Consider the following 22,304-nt stretch of genomic DNA (forward strand, 5'->3'; position numbering starts at 1 on the left):
AAACACCGGGGAAGGGGCTGGAGAGAAAAACTATCCACAAAATTTTCTCCCCTCTTTCTTATAGCGGGACCGGGTTAGGGAGAGTATTGCTGGACCGAAGACACAGCGGCAGACGGAAGAGAAAAGCAAAAAAAAAAAAGGCCGTGAAGGGGAAACTTCCACGGTCCGCTAACCGAACATTCCTTTTGCTTTGACAGAGAAACATTGCTCTGATGTCCGAGCCTCTCGAGCCGCCCCGTCCTTCCAGACGGGAAGCATGCTGGGAACGGTAGTCCTTTTCTGAGACTCCGTTGGCTGGCAGAGGGCGGTGTGATTCGTTCGGTGGGAACTACATTGCCCATGAAACCGGTCGGGAGTATATAATCAGCTGCACCCGAGCTTCAGAAGTGCAGTAACTATGTGGCTGTGCTGTTGAGCTCTCTCTCTCCTCTCTTTCTCCCCCGCTGAGATTTAAGCCGGAGCAGGAGCTGCTGAGCCTGCATCCCTAACGGAATTCGGCAAATTCAGGGACATGGGATTACCAAGCTGCTAATGACCCTTTTCTCGCTCCAGCTCCAGGGCGAGCCGAGATCCCAATGCAATCAGGTAAAAGGCAACAGAGGGTGGTGGAGATGAACATCCCGGCTAAAGTGTCCCCCCCTCCCCTCACACTTGGCTCTGCAAGCTTCTTTAAACGCTGTACCCCCCACCTTCACTTCCTCATCGGTCCGATCCCGTTTCTAGAGAAGGGAAACCGTGGCTTTGGCGGCGGTGGGGAGAAGCAACAGTTCAAAGGACGCCGCTTTCCTCCCGCCACTCTTCTTTCCCACCCCGAAGTTTGCAGCCCCCGTCACCTGAAGCAGAGAGAGTTTTGAGAGGGAGGGGTGGCTGCAAGGAAAAGCAAACCTCGTTTAAAAGGCGTCGTTTGTGAGAAGGAGTTCTCGGTCAGTTAAAACAAAACAAAACCCCAAAAACCTGCCTGGCAAACGGATGCAACAAACCGTTATAAGGGTGCGGATAAGTTGAGGGAGATGTGAACGAGGTTTGTGCGTATCTAGATGGTGTTTGGCGAACGAAACAGAGGAAACCTCGGTGGGGGCGAGGGTTCCCCGGCTTTCTTAAAACTCGCATGTGGCTCCGCATCCGCTGCTTTTCCCCTTTAAACGGTTTCGTGTAAATGTCGTCTTTAGGGTCCCGGCTTGGTGGTTTGCTTGAGAGGCTTTGTCCGGCCCGGATGGGTTGGGTTGGGGCAGGAAACTTTTGACTTCTGAGGAGCGAGGGGACTGCCTAAGTTTCGATCGCGTTTCTTTCAAGAGGAGCGGAAGAAAGCTGACCCGGATTGGCTGAATGAAGTTAAGAGTGAAAAGTTGCGTTGCACCGATGCTCCAATTTAACTCGGAGATTTAACTTTTGAGAGTTAATTAAGCGATTGAGTTGTAATGCACAAGCCTACTAGCCTGGATTTCCTGGAGAGTGAGAGGGAGAAAAGATAAACCAAGATACAGCCATACAAGCAACAGCAAACCCTGCTTGGGCATTTGGGTGTCTCAGTCCTGTCTTGTTTGCATATGTAGAAGCCTGTGTGTATGGATAAAAAGCCATTAAAGAGAGCCATGTTTTTAATAGCTCTTAGCATGGTGATACTTTGTGTTTATTTAAAGATAACACAAACAGTTAAAAAGTCAGTCCCTTTCCTGATCTATAGTATGGGATTAACTGTTTTCTGCCTACTGAAAGGACATTTTTTGTTGTTGTGCTTTCCACCACAACCCAATTCCTATGATTGTTTATACTGTGTCTAGTTTTTGCACAAAACCATTTCTTTAAATACATTTTATTCATTAAGCATAAATTGGCTGAATTTATAAAATGCTAAGCTGTGCAACAAAACAATTAAGTTTACACATTGTAGTAAATTAATAATGACAGACCACCTAACAGCTTTCCATGATGTGTGAATAAGGACAAAAAAGTTGCTCAACTTAATTGATTCACTTACAGCCATCTTGCATAAAATTTTGGCTACTATTTTATTGCCACCTGCCTTATTATGATATTTAGACATTTAAAATGTTGTGTCACCTGCAAACTTGGTCTCTTGTTTGCTTATCCTCACCCAGATGTGTATAGCCTTTGCTTCCTGCCTTTGAAAAAAAATAAGAGGCCTTAGTTGGGTTGCTTTATATATATATTTTTAGCAATGAATACTTCCAAACTGTTTACTTGAATTGCTTACTTGTGATTAACTGTTTATTCAATTCATTCTGTTTTTTGAGTGTGCACAGCATGCTTGTCTAAAGTGTCATTGTGTTGTGTAAGCGAAGCTAGTATGATTTGCTAGCTATGGCTTAAGTTATATGAAATGAGCCAATTGTAGCTTAGTCACTAAACTGGCTTTGAACAAACCAAGGCTTACATTGTATGAACAGAACCTCAAAGTAATTTAAGTAATTGCCCCAGGCAGAAGTCTTATAGATTTCTCTTCGACATGGCTCTTGCTCTGTAAATGGTTTCTCTTCCATCTTTTTTCCATGTAGGTATTATGTTAGCTGCTCTGTCATTTCCTGGTTTCTCTCTGGATTCCTTTGACAAAATTAATTTTGTAGTTAGTAGCTTCTAATCCCAGGTAAGAAGGTTGGTTTAATGAGCAAGGTTATTCATGAAGGTATTTCTTTTGTACTTATACATAGTTCAATGTGCTTATAATAACCCAACCATTTGCAGAACAACCAATCACACTTTGCATGTGGTCTCCAGAGTGTACTTGGTGTAATCTTCCAATATCTCCAGTTTTCCTTTGAAGCCAACAGAGTGAATGAAGTCAAAAGTTGTTTTTGCAGTTTGAAAGACTTGATAGGGCAAAAACGAGTGTCTTAAGGCTAGTACACTGTTAAGGAACCCAATTCACCCCAAATATCCTGAATGCAGCTCCAAAATGGGACCTTTCCCTACTCACTTTTGGAGACATGCAACATAAAGATTAAGGTTGGGCTAGCAGAAATAGCTCCCTTTTCCTTGACATCTGTGGTTTGTTGGGTTTGGGTTTGGGTTTAGCAAGCATGTTGTATGAAAGCAGTCATTGTGGATTTGCAAACCATAATTAAAGAGAACATTATGTTACCACTGGGGGCTTTAGCGTTCTCATTTTATTAAGGAAAATGGAGTACATTGCTACATTGGTTACTAAGAAGGTTTCAGGTACATTTTGAAAGGTTATTTTGATCTGAACAGCCATCTATTCCTTGACCTTAGCAAATCTCCTTCCCTGGTAGAAGTGACCAAGCTGGGGCAAAACTTCTTGAGATCCTCCCAATCTCAGCAGAGACCTGCAGACACTGTTGCTCGATTATGGCCCCAAGATCCTGGAATAATGGAAAAACTTCCCTCTCAATCACAGGTCAACTACCTTTATTAATGACCTTCCAGAGTGCCTTTGAAGACTGAAGTGGGATTGCATTTTATACTCATATTTTCCTGTATTTATTTAGTATTTGGTTCTTACTGATACTGTTTTTATTGGTGTTTTTATTTTTTATTTTAATACATTATTCTGTGCCTCTCCATTCGCAATTGGTGTAAATTACATGGTTTGCATGATGATGTCACAATATGCCTGGCATGGTTCTCTCTCCTCTTTGCCCATCCAACTGTTAGGATGCAGACTTTAACCAAAGACACTGGGACACATTCCGATGGAACTACAGTTTTCTTGGACTGAGTGTATATGTGTGTGTTTAACTAACTGATTTGCTATGTCCATGCAATTTATTAAGCCGTGAATCATATTTTATAATTGGAGGTGGCTGAGTCTGTATAAAATCCTACCATGCCATAAAATCATAGTTCATGATTGAAAATATTTGAGTTTATACAACATACTAATCCAATACACACAAACCACACAACATAGCACATTATTTAAATCTACCCCATATAAGTAATCTTTACCATATCGCTTCAAGATAGGTCTTGTCTGCTTTTAAGGCATATTAGTCATAACATGTGAGATTCTTTGATAGTATTTTCTCTACTGCTGCGAAATAAGTGTATGGATAAACTGGGAATTCAACTAAGAGCTCATCAGTCATTTCTCTCAGTTTTAGGCTGCATTCTGTATGCAGACAGGTCCTTTAATATTTTCCCATGTCAAAAAAGGACTCTTAATATTACCAATATAATTGCAAATAGCAAAGATTCTTTTCTAAAACAGATAAATTGCATATTTTCTTTTCTGTTAATATTCCACTGCCATTAAAAATGTTTGTGATATACTTTGAGATAGTAATTTGAGTGCTTGCTTACTCTTGCTTCTATCAAGCTTTTAAAAATATTTGCTGTATAAGTTGAAGGATGTTTTATATAAACATGCATGACTGTTTCAAATTTGGCTATGAATGGGTCTTAAATGGTCAAAAGATGGGTGACTTCGGTTGCCTAATTCTTTAAAGTCTTGGTAACTAACAATCTAAATATTTAGTTGTTACCTAGACTACAATAATTGGACCTTTTAAATAAAAAAGTTCTTACATACTTCCCAATGTGTATTTTGTAACTTCCTGTTGATATTCTACTGCTATTAAAAATGTATATGATATATATTTGAATAGTGGACATTCGAGTACATGCTGGCTCTTGTTTTCTACCAACCCTATGATTCTTATTAAAGACTAATAATCAGACATTGCTCAAAATACCTGAAGCAGAAAATGCAATTAATATTCTCAATACATACAGTAACAGAAAAGAAATACAATAGTAATGAAATAATTGTTTGATATTACCAAGTACACCAACATGGTATATCCTGACCTGAGTTGTTGTGTGCAAGTAGGTTAAATTAATGTCTAAAGTTAGGATGTAAGAAATTGTCTTTTACTGAAAGGGACTATTGATTACACTTAGACCACTGATGGAGACCCAGCATCTGCAGCTCTTGAATGTTGTAGTTCAGCAGTTTTTGGAAGCTGTAGGTCAGGGGTGTAAAACTCGTATTGTCACAGCATCATCACGTGACGTATCGTGACTTCCCGCCCCCCTTTGCTAAACTGGGTGTGGGCATGGCCAGCCCATAGCTCATGGGCTGTGACGCATCCAGCCCATGGGCCATTAGTTTGACACCCCTGCTGTAGGTTCTCTATTCCTGGTGTACTTTGCTAGATTTGGCTACCATGTTAAATCTTGACTTATTTAACTTTGATTTATTTGATTTAAATAGCTGCCCATCAAATATACAAGATTCCAGCTGCTTACAATATGCTACAGTTACCTAGTTTATCCATCATACCACACATGTTGTATAGAATGGTTTGAAGTAGTTTACTGAACAATCTATAGTAGACTGGCTCAATATAATGCTAAATAGACAGTAATATGGCTTAGCAGATAGTTTGAATTTAGTTAATGGTGATCAGTATGCTTGCTTCAAGACACAACAGTTATTGTAAATCAATCTGGATTTAACAGTAAACTATAACTCATCTAAGACTGGAATGGAAGTTTCTAGTCTTCTCAAAGGAAAAGATGGAACTATTCAATCAATCAAACTACAGGTTCTCCAGAACTGGTCAGAACCTGCTGAATACCACCTCTGCCACAAGTGCCTATGTGGAGGCTTAGCCCCTTGTGATCCTAACAGCACATTTGAATGTGGCAGGATGTATTTCACTTTCTCAAAGCATTTTTTTTAAATATAACAGTGAAGGATGCTACTGACATGCGGCGGCTATCCCAACCACACAACAGTTATCAGACTGAAACAGGCTGGTTTAGCAGGCAGCAAGCTCCAGTTTTCTCAAGGCTGTAATGCAGCATTTGAGGATTTGACAGATACTGTACATTTTTGATAAAATGAGTTGATTTGTGTAACTCACTGGAATAAAGGAACAAGTATTCTAGCTGTTGGTTCTCAGTTTGATATATTGGGAGAAATGCAGTTTCTGTCTTCTCAGAGCTAATTTTGGGTTTTGACAGGCTTTTAGGTTCTAAATAAGGAATTATTTCGGTGAATATAAAAACACCAGTGTGCGTTATCTTGACTCCTGTTTCTTCGGTGCCTCTGCCTGAGACTCACAGTACTGACAATTAGTGTTGGAGTCCATGCTAAAAATACTTAGCATGGCACGGTGTTCTTCATGCTGAACTTTTTGGCAGAAAAAGATGATTAACTATAGAAGTGCGATGGGGAAGGGAAGGGAATATGTGGAGTAATGAGGTATAGCTCTTTTTTATTAGTCCAATTACTTAGACAAAACCAGTATTTTGGATTACTTTTGGTGGGATTGGATGGAAATAGGGCATCCATTCTGAGTCTTCCTAATCTTTCAGTGGCTTTTGTCACAATCAGTGATGGTATCCAGCTGTACTGGCTCTGGAGATTGGGAATGGGTGACACTGTATTGTGTTGGTTCTCCATCCTCCATGAGCAGTTCTAGTTGGTGTTGATGAGGTACAGCCCACTGTCTGGGATGTGGGCTGTATGTGGGGTGCCACAGGGCTTCAGGTCTCCTTTTAACATGACATGGTTAAGTTCATCTGACTATTTGGGGTGACATAGTATCAGTATGCCTATGTCACTCACTCATTTTTATTTCATCACCTGCAGCTATGTGAGACATCCTGTCTCAGTGCCTGGAGGCTGTGGAGGCCTGGATGGGATACAACAGGCTTCAGCTCAGCCAAAGCAGGACCAAATGGCTTTGGAAATCCAGTGCCAGGGTTCTTACGTCTTTTGTTCTGGGTGGGCTGGCACTGACTCAGACAGATCCAGTGTGCAATCTGGTGGTCTCCTAGACGTGCAGCTCTTAGTTAAAGAGCATACCTTCAGGTTGTGTGGCAGTTGGGACTGTTTCTGAATTGCTCGTGGTTACAGATACTCTTGTAACTTTCCATCTGGACTACTACAATGCAGTCTACATGGGGGCTGCCCTTGAAGGACACTTGGAAACCTCAACTGGTGCAGAATGCAGCTATATGGGTAATCAGTGGCACTGGTTATTCTGTGCACAAGTCCCCACAATTTTGTGAGCTGCATTGGCTGCCAGTTGTCTTCCAGTGCAAAACAAGTTTTAAAGTGCTTCGTGGTTTGTTTAGTCAAGATTATTTAAGAAATACTTTCTGCCCATTATTTCTGCCCATCTTGTCCAATCCAGCAGGATGGGAAAGCTCTGGGTCCCAATGGCTAAGAAGTGTTGGCTGTTCAGTGGCTAAGAAGAGCCTGTTCTGCTGTAGCATCTGCCCTCTGGAACATTCTCCCTCCAGAGATCATTTTGGCCCTAACCTTCTGGCCTTTCGTAAGAACCTAAAGACATGGTTCTGTGTTCAAGCTTGGCCTCCAGATGTATGAAGAAACTTGTTTCCTGGCTATGTCAATTATTAGTTTTCTTGTAGTTTAATATTTGTGTAAGAGCCGTGGTGGCACAGTGGTTAGAATACAGTATTGTAGGGTAACTCTGCTCACACAGCCACTGTAGCCACATTCCTACAATCTTTAAGGGGCTGAAGATTGACTCAGCCTTCCATCCCTCCAAGGTCAGTAAAATGAGGACCAGATTGTTGGGGGCAATGTGCTGACTCTGTAAACTGCTTAGACAGAACTATAAAGCACTGAAGTGATATATAAGTCTAAGTGCTATTGCTTTTGCTACTGTATATATCTGTACTTTCTATCATTCTTTGTGCCCAGAATCAATATTCACTCAAAGGAACCAAAAATGTAGGACTGGAATTATTTAAGTAAGGCCAGAGCAACTGATTCCCTAAGACTGAAGGCAGAGGTCATCATGAGGACCAATTATGTATTATCACTAGTGGTAAAAAATCTGGAAGCTACACTGCTTGGATCCCTTTAAAGTGGTATTTCTCAACTGTGGCAACGTTAAGGCTTATGGCCTTAACATCCTGAATTCTGGAATTGAAGCCCACACATCTTAGTTGCCAAGGTTGAGGAATACTCATATAGGAGATTACTGGAAACTTGAAGATTTAGTTATTTATTATGCAAATTTGGCTAAGGTTGAATTTTAGGATTTTTAAAACAGCCCATTCAAAAGACACCATACTGGAGAAGATAGTCTTTTATCACATACTGCTCTTAACAACTCTTCCCTTTGCAATTCTTCTCTTTCCTCTTTTGAAATTCTCAGAAATCCCCAGTTAGTTTGAGCTGTTAATTCTCTATTTGGGGAAATATTTAGTATTTTTAACAACCACAAGCAAATCATTCTGGTGTGTGTTCCAGAAATGTAAAACGTGGGTAGCCCATTTATTAGGCAGGTTAGTGGCTCATTTTGTATTTGTGGCAATGCACTAAGCCCCAGTTGCAGACTTACAAATTTGCACTGCACAACATCATGCTCTCAACTGTCATGCATTCTGCAGAATGACTGCAGAATTCAAAATTTGAAAACAATGTAAATATTTGTAGTGCAGAATAGCTCTACTGATTGGGAGAGGGATGTGTTTTCATTTTGTTTCATTTTTTGATGATTGTTTGAAAATGATAATCCAAGGAGAGTATGATCCAAACTAGAGTCAATGATGTCAGCATTGGCAGAGGAAGATTCTTGTGTTTGGCAGTACATCACCACAGTATTTATCTCTGCCCAGAACCAAGCAAATTACCACATGCAAAACCAGGACGTCCGACTCTAGCACTGATGATGTTACTTAGTTTGAGTAATGAAACATCTGCAAGAAAAAAGCTCAGAGAGCACCAAAGGACCCCTCCTCATTCTATATCCATCCACTTTCTCTTTTGCTTGTTACTGGCCCAGTCTAACCTAGATTGGATCTTTAGTGGGACCCCAATTGAATCATTATTTGCTGAAGGAAAAGCATTGCTGGATTGTATCTTCCTAGACTTGGCAGCCTCCACATATTGTGTGACTACTTCTTTGGATCAAGGCGCTGGGGACAAAACTTGCAACTATAGAGGAAATGTTGGTTGAGAGATGTGACATGATTTGTAAGTATTGGAGAAGCCTTCTTGCAGGACAATTTCCCCCCCTCACTTTCTGTCTTTTTTAGATTTTTTAACTTCTCTGATTTATTGTGAGGGCTTAAAGATGAACAGAAGAGTACCTCTGAATATATGTATCGGCTTCTAATATTTTTTCTCCTTCCACATTGATGAAAGATGAGGTTTGTCCTCTCTTGTTGATTGGTTGTATTTGTTAGATCTATGTAATATTTTTGAATGAATTAAGCGTGGGCATACCCTGTTTCTCTGAAAATACGACCTACCCTGAAAGTAAGTCCTAGCTTGATTTTTTTTACACATGCACCCAATATAAGCCCTACCCTCAAAATAAGCCCTAATTAAGATCCTGCACACTCCATCGTGCATGGGTAAAAAAATTAAGCTAGGGTGGGGTTGGGCTGGTGATGGAGCTGCTCTACTATTTACCTTTGGACAGTTGCAGCCAGCCCTTGCACACCCCAACACCTGCCTTGCCGGCCCATTTCTTTTGCCGCCACAAGGCTGACAAGTCTTTCCTGAAGGGCTCTGTAGCTGATAACAAAGCTCCAGATTGATCCGGAGCTCTCTTATCGGCTACAGAGGCCTTCAGGAAAGACTTGCTGGCCACAGAAGAAGTTCCCGAAGTCCTCTGACAGCGAAAAGGAGGCTGGGGATGATGCGTACAAGTGAGGTTAGTCAGTGGATGATATCCCCCCAAAATAAGACCTAATGTCTTTTTTGGTGGCAAAAAAATATAAGTCGGTCTTATTTTTTGGGAAACATGGTAGTTTTACCCTTGAAAACAGGATGCATGTGTGTCCTACATGTTTTCTTGGCTGCTGCAGTGATTAAGATAAAAATGGCTCTGATCTTCTATTCTCTTTGTATTTTGAATATCACTGCTCCCAGTCCAGTAAGGTTGAGAAGTGGTGATGTGGAACTTTTCCAAAAGATTACTGATCTTTGTAGTAGTTGCCCGAAAAATGCCATAGGAGAGGTGTGTTGAAATCATGTTTCTTTTGACTTTTAGTCCCCTCATTCTTGCTCCCAATATCTGCTTCTGTATGTTTTATTTACCTAAAATGGTAGTTTTCCTTTCAACTCAGGATTTGTAGAGCAGGTCATATTTTAGAAAATGTTTTGGAATGCAGGCAAAAGGTTTATATCGGTACAAGTTTTCTAGTTGGAAATTTCTTGTGTCTGACTTCTATTTCTATTTTTCTACCCGTTGAAGAATGACAGGTTTTTTTTTTAATTTTCTTCCTAAGGATTAGAGAGTGAGATATGGACCTAATGAATATAATTGTCCTTAAGTTATAATGATCACACCACTCCTGCAGTCACATGATCACAATTTGGGCACTTTTCATTTATGACAGTTGCAGAGTCTTAAATCATGTGATTGCGATTTATGACCTCATTGTCTTCCCTTCTTCAGCTTCCCCCAATCTTATCCACCATAGTAGCTTTTTCTAAACCTTATCCATTTTGCCATATCTTCCTTCCTAGAATTAATCTCCTCTTTGCTGTTCCAACATACTGTCAATCTATTTTTCAGCCCATACTCTATCAGTTGTAAGTATGCTGAGCATTTTGACTGACATTATCTTTCTATTCTCAATAGTTAACATTAATCACATCAAATGGAATGTTTTTCTTGTTTCATTTTAGTATTCATAATAGGCTTTGTCAGTAGTGATTTGTACTGTCTTCTACAAGTTGAGACTGTAGAAAGCTTGTTGTCTTTGGCTCAATCATGGTTGGCTGACTGTACAAGAACATTGTGATGCCATCTACTTATTTCAATTTTTGACCTTCAGTTTTGATACCAGATGTCCACTCTTACATTCATGTGTATCTTCATAAATACATTCAGAATATATTCTATTAGCATATGCAGTAATGGGTATGCCTCCTTGTCTGTATTTTTTTCCCTATTCAGGGAAAGAGAAACACCCACTGTTTCTCTACCTTGACTTCTTACAATAGTTTCTTTTTTTTTTTTTTTTTTAAACAAGTTTTATTAAAAGTTTCAACAACAAACAAATCATTACATATTAAATCTTTCCCTGTCTTTCTACAATAATTTCCCCAATATTCTCATAAAACACAAACACAAACAAACATAAAAAAATCTTTTAGTAAAGTACCTTGGCCCCAGTTACCTCTCTTTGCATGGGCTAAAATAATAGCGCATATCACTCTTCACAATTCTATCTTATTTAATCCATCTTAATTAAATCATTAAATTTGTATCTTTTGCCCATTCATTATCCCTCTATCTCTTCTTATAATAAAAAGAATTTCTCCTGAAATCACTAATCAGAGTATGATGCCTTTCTATCCTCCCCTAAGTTAGTAAAATTAACATTCAACATAACAAATACCCAATTTGGTTCTGCTTGGTACATTCTATCCACCAAAAATGTTTAAATACATTGTATCCTCCTTTCCTTCGATATTTTATTGCATTTTAAAATCAATCATTATTAAAAACTTCAACATTTTAATTTCTTATTAAATCTTAAACCATTCTAATTTACTATTTCAAATATAAATGTTACAATACCATCTTCTGTACCTTAGCAGAATCTTTCTTACAGAAATTTATATTTCATCCTTTGTCTCTAAAAAAAATCCCTCTTCTCCCATCCAATTTTAAAGCTTTGAGGCTTTTCTCCGCCTTTCCCCTTTCTTTCTTCCCCCACCAAATCTTCCTACCCCCTTCTTCTTCTAACCTCAGCCTTGCTGGGATCCCTTCTCTGTTGTGTTCCCTTTTTCTCTTGTTTGTTATCATTATATTTACTTTGCATCATATTTTTCTTTTCTCAAATGTTTTTAGATCTTAAGTCCTTCATTTTCCTTGCTCTCTTCCTTCCTTCTTCCTTAGATAAGTTTTGGGATTCAATGAAGATGGCGTCTTCGTCTCTTCCTTGTTGTTCTTCTTCCGTTTCCATCTGTTCCATTGTCTGTTGGTAATTGACCAGCGCCATTTCTAGAAATAGAAAAGCTTTTTCCATGCCATCTTTGCAGGCTGCTTTGTTTGCTCATATTCATCCCTCAGGTCTTCAAAAAGGAAAGCCATTATAAATAAATCTTTTCTTTTCTTTATTCCTCTTTCTTCTTACACCAACCAAATATTCCGAGAGAAAGGCAAAACAATCCCAAAATCCACAATCCTCAATAAATCCAAGCAAGCCAAAATTCCCCTTCCTCTTCCAGGGGTGGTATCAAACAAATAAAAAAAAAAGAGTCCAAATCTATATTTTAAAGCCTTATTAAGATTATATTTCTGTCCTCAAGTCTTCAAGGCATCTCCTCCAACAAGATCCAAATTTATATATTTTCTTTATCCTCTCCCTTCCGGCTTAATTCCGTCGGGAGGGAGAGTAAACTTTCCTTTCAGCACCTCAAAATAGCCGCTTTTTTTCTCTTGTGGAAACAATCATCAAAAAACCATCTTTTCCAGGAATTAAATTAGATAAATCTCAAAGCCCTGGGTCGACCAAGAAGAACTTTCACTTTCAATAACTTTCTCTTCTTCCTCCTGCGCATACTTGCCCGGCTGTCAACTTCTTTGTGGCGGCCATTGCGGACCGCCGCTGCACCGTCCTGGTAAAGGGGGTTCTGCCGGCCAGGGAGGGGTCTGCACACCCCAAACCCTTCCTCCGGATCCCCCTTACCTTCAGCTACCCCTGCAGGGCAGCCTTGCTCCGCACCCGTCCGGTCGGAGCCCCAAAACGACTAGCGGCGTAGGGATCGCGCAGCTTTCGCGAATCCCTACCGCTCAGCGAAGCCGACAAACCGAACTCCCTACAATACAATAGTTTCTTGTTAACCATAAAGGTTCCTCAAAGGAATCATTAGGTATTCTGGCAGTCTTGCTAGCCTGAATATATTCCCTATTCTGGTATGATCAGTCCTGGTATATATTCAACCCTTGTTGTAGTCAGTAATGCAAAAATAAGTCTCCTGCTATTCCTCTATTCATTCCATTATCCTCGTTTTAATTTTCTTGTTATTTTTTTGCTCTATTTCTTGATAATCTCAATTGAACTTTTTTTTCCTTGTCCATTTTACCTTGGCACTAGAAGTCTCAGTTCAGTTGTTATGTTTTTATTATTCAGCATTTTTATCATCTGTAGGTTTTTTTTTTAGTTTGATATGAAAACCACTTGAATTTTTTCCTTTTTGAAATACCAGATTTTTTTTAAAAAAATGAGCAAGGGCAGATGAATATTCTAATTCTGTGAAATTTAGATTATTGCAAATAAGTAGTTTGCGGTTGTTTTATTAATGTCATGGCTAATTGGGTGCATTTTTTCGGATCCATGGACAGTAGGTATGCTGCAGTCTTATGAAAGGCAATGTATCCATAGCGATTAACACACTGTCACTTCATCATATTTGGAAGCATAACTTCAACCAAGCTTACAGATGAATGTTATGCTAACATTTTTTGCCAAGAGGGACAAGAATAAATCTTCATTTTCTTTTTTTCCCCTTTTGCTGAAATACTCCATGAAATAAATCTTGCAAATGTATTATGTGTGGAAACGATGATATTGTTCCTTTAGGATTGATTGAATTCAGGACAATATGCATTTTTACTGAAGGCATATTTTTGCTTGATGCATTTTTCCGATTGCTATATCACAAATGCAGAAAACTTGCTGAAACTCAACTATTTATAGCCAATAAAACTGCTGCTGAATTTATATGCGCATTTTCTTTTTAGAGGTTGAATGAGGGTTTGCTCAAACTTTGCTCATCCTCCCACCCCACAAAACCTTTTTAGCCTATGAAGTATAACAATTCTTTTTTTCCCCATATGGCGATTGTAAGCTTATATTTATTAATTGGGCCTATCCTGTCCCTGAAGGCTTCCTCTTGGATTGAGGTCACCTGTGATTTGCCACAATTTGCACTGTGTGTTTTTGTTTTATTTGTTTGTTTTTGCATAAGGTAAGGGATGACACATATGTAACATATCTGATAATTTCTAGAAGATATTTTGCCTCTTTTCCCCCCTAAGTAAAGGCTGAAGAAGAAACCTACTATTTTTGTCCTTTATTGTTCACATTCTTAAAAAAAGAGTGCTTTCACATTAAAGTGTTTTTTACCATTCTTTGAAATATATGGACTTCAGATCAAAATGTCTCTTTTATTTCAGTGATTTGAAACTATAAACGTTCCAGCAAATTGTTCCGGTGAAGCAGGGGTCATTTTTAGCTACAATTTACACTTCAGTTCACAGCCCAATAGTGAAGTTGAGTCTTCTATTTTGTGCACCACAGAAATGAAAGAAGCATTTCATTTTTATCTGGTGGCCAGTGAGAAGATTGCTCTAACTGGGGAACTTCATTCTGGTGTGTTGTTATAAATCCTTTTATCCTTATAGAAACCTTCTCAGGTGCCATTTTTGAGAGTGGTACATTACACATGCTCAGGTGCCACATAAAACTTTGTTACCTTTAATAGAAACTATGTTTCTTTCCCCCAGTGATTTCCAGTATTAAATTTATCTTCACTACTGATGATCCTAAATATTGCCTATATGACAACACTTAAATCGAACATCAAAAATATTTTTGGTTTTGGCAAAAAAAAACCTTAACTAGACAAGTATACCAACAATATTTTCCTCTTCTCTTTCTTTGGTTTGGAAGAAAAGTTTAGTAAATTACTATCTGCCAAAGTCTTAGTCACAGCTGCTGTTCTGTCATTAACATGAGATACCATTCAATAAATATATGGAATGTATTAAATGTTGTTTAAATGTTGGTGTTAGTGTGGTGTTGGGGTTTTTTGGTTCAATGTGTGGAGGGTGAAGGATGTGTGTTTGTGTTTATTTTCATGGTGTGCACTAAAGATGGTGTTTGATTTCATTGTACGAGGTGCAATGACAATAAAGTAAACTAAACTAAAACTAAACTAAATGTCTATATTATCTTCTTTACCCTTTGGAGGAGTTTTCATAGCAATCTTATTGCAGGATAAGAGGAGAAATTCATTATTTTTCAGATTACAACAGATAACATTTTTTGAAGCACTTGGAATATTCTAAGTATGCCATGACTAGTTATAAAATGTCTTCCTTGGGGAAAGTTTGCCAGCTGACAGAATGGCTGCCATAATAGGAATGGACAATCATAAGTCAGTTACCAGGTGACAGAGTAATAAAATTGACCTCTTTAACTTCCCCGAATGTGTCCTATGTTTTGGGGAATAACAATACTGGAGGTTACCATAGTATAACCATTTTAAATAAAGTTAGATCCACAAAGAATTAAACTGTAATACATTAGTTAGACTGTAATTTCCGTAAGATTTCCCTTTGCTTATATACCATATAGGGGTTTGATTGTATCCAAGCAATTCCCAGCCAGATGTAAGTCCTGACAGCTGACGTTCATCTAGGTGTACTGTAAGGATTCCTACAGTTATCTGTAAAGTAGCTATGAAGAATGAGACTAAAATACTTCTCTTTAATGATATCTCTAAAAACACTTTAAAGATTAGCAGGATTGGGAATGTATTTTTATCTTTCCTTAGATATAGGGGTTTTATGAAACATATAGATTGTAAAAATATGTATTGTTTCTTTATAGTGCTGTGATTAATATACATTTGCCTTTTCACAGGGCAGAAAGCTATTTTTATGCAATATAGTATGTTTAAAAATGTTGCTTTTTATTTAGCATATGTTTTATTAAAATTTGGATTAAATAACATGACTGCAGATTGCCTATAACTGTAGTGCAACTTGGGTTTTAACAGGGAACTTAAATGAAATACTGATGAGACAGGTGTTTTAGACTGTTGCTTGGCTAAGCTTTTAGGATTGGGTTCAAGGATTCATTGGAAATGGATTTCTCGAAACCTTTAAGCTCTTGATCGCTGTTGAAACAGTAAATGTTCTGTGCACTATGTTGTTGCAGAGAATTTTTTTTAAAGAAATGGACATGCAGAGTTTAACAAAAAATAACTTAGAATTCACTTTCTGATTCTGTTCTGATTCAGTCCCTTTAGGGAGAAGTCCAAGTTCTTCAAATGTTGAAAAGCAAATTCAGTTACAACTGTTTGACTTACATTCTTCTTAATATGTGTTTGGGAAGTATGGAAAAGCTAGACTTATATGGGCCAAAACAAGAAACTAGAACTTCATTTAAAAAGAATCCTACTGGGATTTTTCCTTCCTATTTTGAAAGTAGGTTTCTTGGCCACCTATGACTCTCTACATAAGGCACATGCCACACTGCTTCAGGGATGCTGTACAATTGTCTTGTACAGCCACTTTGAGACTTTATTACTGTATAGATTTTGGATGTTTGTTCAAGCAATTGTAAAGGGGAAGAGACTAGTTTCCCTTGCAGTTTAGGACATCTTTATCTTCTAACAAAAGAGAACGGATAACAGCAGAGAAAAATTGCCTACTGCCTGCAGAAATTTGGAAGAGCAAGTAACAGTTCTCCAGGTTTCTTCGCAGAAAATTGAAACTGAAGAAGGTCCATGGCGGCATCTAAAACCAGGTGTTTTGGGGAAGGCAAAGGGGATTGGATATTGTTGGGCAAAGTGAAAGAGGCAGTGTAGTTTGGAAAATAATTTTGATTAATACCATGTGTGATGCATTTTCCTCTGTTGGAGGTCAGAGGATTTTTAACAATCAGAAATTTTAGCAAGAATTATTTTTGTTTCATAAGTAGAAAATAAATGTGGGTAATGTTATGTTAGATATACACTAAAATTGGTTTGAGAAAAAGGAAGTATAGTAAAATGCTGGTCTTTAGTTGTAAGTGAAGAGCAAGAGTTGCTTGTACTGGTTTATATGGAGATGAATGCATAAGTTGTGCTGTTCTTTGGTTTTTTTTAAAAAAAACTTCTTGGCAAGTCTTTTCTTTTTAATATCATTAAAAACTTTTTGGCAGAATTGCTTCCTCAGCAGTTTGGTATTTTTCTCCTTCATTCTGCTATTTAACCCACCTGCTCGTTTTTATTTTTCTTCAGCAATATGAGTAAGTGCTTTCTACATTTAATTCAGCTTTATGGCAGCTCTCAGAAATATCAGACTGCTGTCCCCATAACCTCTGTCAACATGGGCAAGATAGGGAATGGAAATTGCATCCTATCAATGTTGGGAGACTCGTGTTAGAAAGTATTGCTTTAATGAGTTAATGATATTCCAGATCATAATTCCCTGAATTACAACATGACATAGAATCTTATTTACTTACCCTCATTTGGTCTAAATAAAGCAGGATCCTATTGTGCATAGGATCCCATTGAAAAGTTCTGGCTTACTTTTTATTTCCAGAACTATATCACTATCCATAAATAATATATTACTGCTCTTTGAAGTCATGGTTTGTAGTGACCTATTACAGACAAGTAAACCAATGTTTAAATTAGAACTACCATTTTCAGTGACCGGTACTTAAAGCTGCAATTACTGAATGCCCTCACTTATCTGGAGAAATTTGTTTTTAATGTTATTATGTTAAATTAATGGAAGAAAAGTACACATATATGCAGTGTTTACAAAATAATATACCTTCAAAAAAGAGAAAAAAGGACCTTTAAAAATTATGTCAAGAGAATAACTGCTATTTTTTTTATCGTATTGCTTGAAAATTGTCTTCCTTGATACTTTGTTTACCTTCTTCCTCCCAATTCAGACATTTATAGGTATCTCGTATTTCCCGGCCCACAAATTACTATTTTTCCTTTTAATCAGCCTTTTAATTCCATCATTCATTTTAAATAATGTACACATAATCAAGACTCATTATAAGCATGTTTTTTTAAAAAAACATTAATCAAATTCATTCATCCATTTATTTGTTCATTCCTTCATTCTGTCATGAAGGGTTTTATAGGTAGAAAGGAGCTCCTTAAACTGGAGTCAGAAATCGCGTGGCAACTGCTGCAGCCTTTGTAATGGTGAAGTGCTCTCAAATGTACATTCAAGCCATGACCAAAAAAATAAATTTAGATATAAAGTTCCTTCAGTACCTTATCTTGTTGGAATAATGATAGCACTCTTGTGACAGTATGTAATCTTTTTATTAATATACTTTTTTGACATTCCTGTCACTTCCTTTAAGAATGTTTTATAGCAGAATTTGATAAGAAATTTGCAAGATAACGGTGATGGGCCAGTAATAAAATGTCTGCAAACAATTAAGCTCAGAGAGTGCCAAGGGATCCAAAGTTCAATCCTGAGCTATAGATATTCTCTTCTGTCATAATCATATATTTTCATAATCATATATAATCATATATTTTTATGCATGGAGGGAGATTGTTCACCAAGCCACCCTAGAACTATGTTGTAGTAAGTAACTGTCTTCATTGCTTGAATAAAAGTATTTTATTAACTTTATACAGGCTGTCCCTATGTTAAGAATGTCTGATTAAAGGATAACCCTTACATACAAATGGCCTATTACTAAGAATGGTTAACGGCCATCTCCTTCCTCAAGCTGACAAGGAATTTAAGCCATACGATGCTTTCAGGAATCACTGAAGCTGTGTGATTTTAATATACAGCCTGCTTTCAGAATTCCTGAGAAATGATGTGGCTTCAGTCTTCATGAGCTTGAGGAAGCACAATGATGTCCAGTATTTTTAGTAGTAGGTAGACTGTTTATAAAGACAAGTTCCAACATAAATACAAATTTGAGTTAAAGAGGGAGTTAGGAATGGAATTTGTCTTAATCCCAGGGACTGCCTATGTGCTGCTGGACTATGGTTAAGGAACTGATATTTTGGGTGACCTTGATTTATTTACCTATTGCTGCCCTATATAGTTAGCTTTTACCTGAAGTTGGATGTGTATATTGCTGAATTTCCAAACACCTTGTTTGTGTGTTTTATTATGCTCAACTAACTCAGAAAAGAAAAATTGGAATCATGCAACAGCACTGAAAGAGTAACACAACTCCAAAATTGATAAACAATTTTAAAAAATCAGAAACAGAAATCTAAAAATTATGTTAAAAACAGAGCTCCAGAAAAAGTAGCCGCATTGCTCAAAAATCATATTTGTTGACCCTTTGTCAAACAATTAAATAAGAGTTGCTTGGTAGTGAGATGGGTGACATATACATTTAAAAATAAGTAAACATTTAATTTACTCAATAATTTGTTTTAATCAATAATTGGTTAATTGTAAGACTATTTAAATATTAGCAAAATATTTAAATCATTACATTAATGAATAAGGTATTTGTAATCTGTCCTTAATGTAACCTGCATTTGCAAAATCATCTTCCTGTCCCTTTCCCCATTTTTCTTTCCACCTCCCCCAATTTAAATTGTATCATTAGTCTACCTATTCATTGTATCTAATAGTGAATTGCAGTTCATGAAAGCTTTTGCCTTTAAATAAAATGTGTTAGAAAAGTTCTAACAGACCTGTTCTGATTTTTTTGTCACCATAGAGTAACACAGCTCTCCTCCTACAATGCTTCCAATGTTTTATAATAACTCATTTAGTCATCCCCATGCCTGCTAAAATCTTCAGTCCCTGATGTTATTGTTAACAAGTTTTAAAATGTAGATATGGGATTAGTTTCTGACAAAATTATATTTCTCTTCTGTCCTTCATGATGGACATAAAGAACTTCTTAGGTGGTCCTAGTTTGAATATATTTCAACTATTTAGGTCAGGGGTAGGGAACTATGGCCCCTTTATGACCTATGTACTTCAACTCCCAGAATTTTTGAGGGAGCATGGCTGGCTCAGGAATTCTGGGAGTTGAAGTACACAGGTAATAATGGTCCCATTATTATCTGTGTACTTCAACTCCCAGAATTCCCCACCCCCGATTTAGGTAAATACATACTTTATTTTATAAATCAATTAAATTAAATTTCAATATTCATAGACAGTCCAACTTTGAATGAAAAATGGTGAAGGTACACACATTAAGTCTACTTTTATTCTTTGTTTTTTCTAAAAGCATTTGACTAATGTTCAGAAGGACAAGAATTGTGAAGTTGATGAACGAAGCCTGTGATATGCCGACACTCCTCTTATGACCCTCAGAATCTCTACCCTCAAACTGACAGGACCAGAAATAACACCCCCTTTGCTTTTATTTACCCATTGTGAGTGGAAAATATTGGGCAAAATGAATATTATACATTTTGCAAAATTAGAACACCCATTTCTCTCTTGAAAATGTACTGGATTTGGCTGGCATATTCTTGTGGTAGATGGATAGTGGTGAAAACATCCCATGACAAATTGTAGAAAGACAGCCTTGGATAAGGAAGTCTCCAACTTTCCTTTTTAGGGGAGGTTGTTGAGAAGATGGGCTTCTGACCAATTTCAATCAGATTTCAGATCTGAATATTGTAATGAGAAAGTGCTAATTACATTGCCATTGACCTCTGTTGGGATAGGGGTGGTTTGGCTATTCTAGTTCTCCTTGATCCCCCTGAACATTTGAAGCAATTGGTCGTGGTATCATTCTGGACCACCAACAGGGTACAGAGTGGGTAGCCCTGGGTTGCAGTGATTCTCCTCAGTTCTCTGTGGGTGGCTCTAGTTGCAATTGACACAAGTGGGCAGGAAGAGTTGAACCCAAAGCCCCTCACTTGTGGAGTTCTTCAGAACTCAGTGCTCCCTACCCTTTTGTTTAAGATCTGTCTAAGGTGCTGGATGAGATCATCAATTAGTTTGAGGTTCATAGTGATCTAGTTGTCTTCTGTTAATTATGCTAACAAAAATATTCTCTTGTCAATGCTTCTGTTCCAAAATAATCATTATCATGATTTCTGTAACATATGCTTCACTGTTTGAATACTTCCCAAGAATCCTACTCCGTGTAAAATATTGTTGTGATTTCTGTATATGTAGTTGGCTTATTTTGCAAAAATCTGGAGATTCTAAGAATAGATAGTTTTGATGACTGTACAGAGAGTGGTATTTGCGCATTCTCATCTATCTTTTTGAGATTAGGCTTGCATGTCTGAACAGGCTTATTTTTGATACTACAAGCTTTTTGATGCTAAGTTCAATGTAGTTTCATAATTTCAGTTTTGAATAGTAAAAAAATAATCAAACCAAATGTTAATTGTATAAGCTTGCAGTGTTCATAGGGTAACATAATAAATAATCGTTGTAAATCAGTTTATTTATATGAACCTAATGAGAATTGAAGCACAATATTTAACAAGTCTCTTAACAGAATATTGGTGAATCTTTTGGATTTTTTGCAGATATGGGCAGAAAGAATAAATTCTATAAGCTAAATATCTTTATCTTTAAGTGCAATAGACATTTAATTATATCACCTTTGTGTGGTGTTTTAGTATATTGCTATTTTTAATTTCTTAATATGATATAATCTCTATTTTGCTAAACTATAAGAAACAGTAGGAGGTACAGAATGATAAGATTTGCAAGATTCTGTTAGGACCAATGTCCATAGAAGAGGGGCTGAGAAAAAGTATGACTTATTTGTAGTTTATAGACTTGAGAATTATGCAAAACATTTTGTAATGACAGGTTCATGCATGGAATAGCAGAGTAGGGCAATATGCAGATCAAAAAACATGACTCTGGAATATGCATATTGGTGGTACTGTAGAACCAGAATATGTATATGTCCTAGAACCTGTATTAAAATTAAAATATAGGAGACAGTGGGGGAAAGGCCAAACCACAATGACATGCAGTTCACAGTGCTACCAAAGAGAATGGTAAAGAGAGGGAAAGCATTGAGATGATTGGAGAAGAAATGGATAAATGGGGACTGTTGGATTATGCTACCTTGAATTCAACCATGGCAGCAACAGTAGCAAATTGGAGACAAAAATACTAATGTTGGATGGATCAGGGAAAAGTAGCATGTGGGTCATGCTACCCAGAAAATGAAAAAAAAAAGTATGATGTACAGTACATAGCATCAAAATCTGATTATATTACGCAGTGTGATGATGATCAATTCTTTTTAATAGCTGTGAGAGTTAGTACATTATATTGAAAACTAGTTTTTTTACGGTTGTATATTTCACATTCTTGTTATCAAATATACAGTAAAAAATGGACATCTTGGACTTAGTAAAAATCAGATGATAGAGATGGATCAATTGCATGCTGAAAATGACTCATAACCATATACTAAACTGATTTTGTTCATGAACCTATATAGAAGAGAAAAATGAAGTTTGCATTGCAATTAGAAGTGAAAAAGATGTTGAAGGCATAACCCTAAATCTTAAAAGAAAAAGCATAGTAGAAACAAATTAGCACAGAAATTAGTATGCCCCTGTGACAGAGGTGGTATTCAGCAGGTTCTGACCAGTTTGGAGAACTGGTAGCAGAAATTTTGAGTAGTTACGAGAACTGGCAAATACC

General features: G+C 37.4%; 1 protein-coding gene across 5 annotated transcripts in view; it reads left to right on the forward strand.

The window, feature by feature from the left end:
• The first annotated feature begins 383 nt into the window (after nt 1-383).
• The window catches only part of ITPR1 (inositol 1,4,5-trisphosphate receptor type 1), a 246,074-nt gene continuing 224,153 nt past the window's right edge, over nt 384-22,304 (forward strand). For 4 of the 5 annotated variants that reach the window (XM_087954609.1, XM_087954611.1, XM_087954612.1 and 1 more), the window contains exon 1: nt 386-585. The gene's annotated coding sequence lies outside the window, so the exon portion shown is untranslated. Of the gene's footprint in view, nt 586-22,304 lie in introns of all 5 variants that reach the window. The other variant, XM_087954613.1, reaches the window with a different exon arrangement.

This window comes from Notechis scutatus, chromosome 2 (assembly GCF_049901735.1).
Source record: "Notechis scutatus isolate UNSWTSFEM ecotype Mainland chromosome 2, rNotScu1.2, whole genome shotgun sequence".
In the NCBI taxonomy this organism is placed as follows: domain Eukaryota; kingdom Metazoa; phylum Chordata; class Lepidosauria; order Squamata; family Elapidae; genus Notechis; species Notechis scutatus.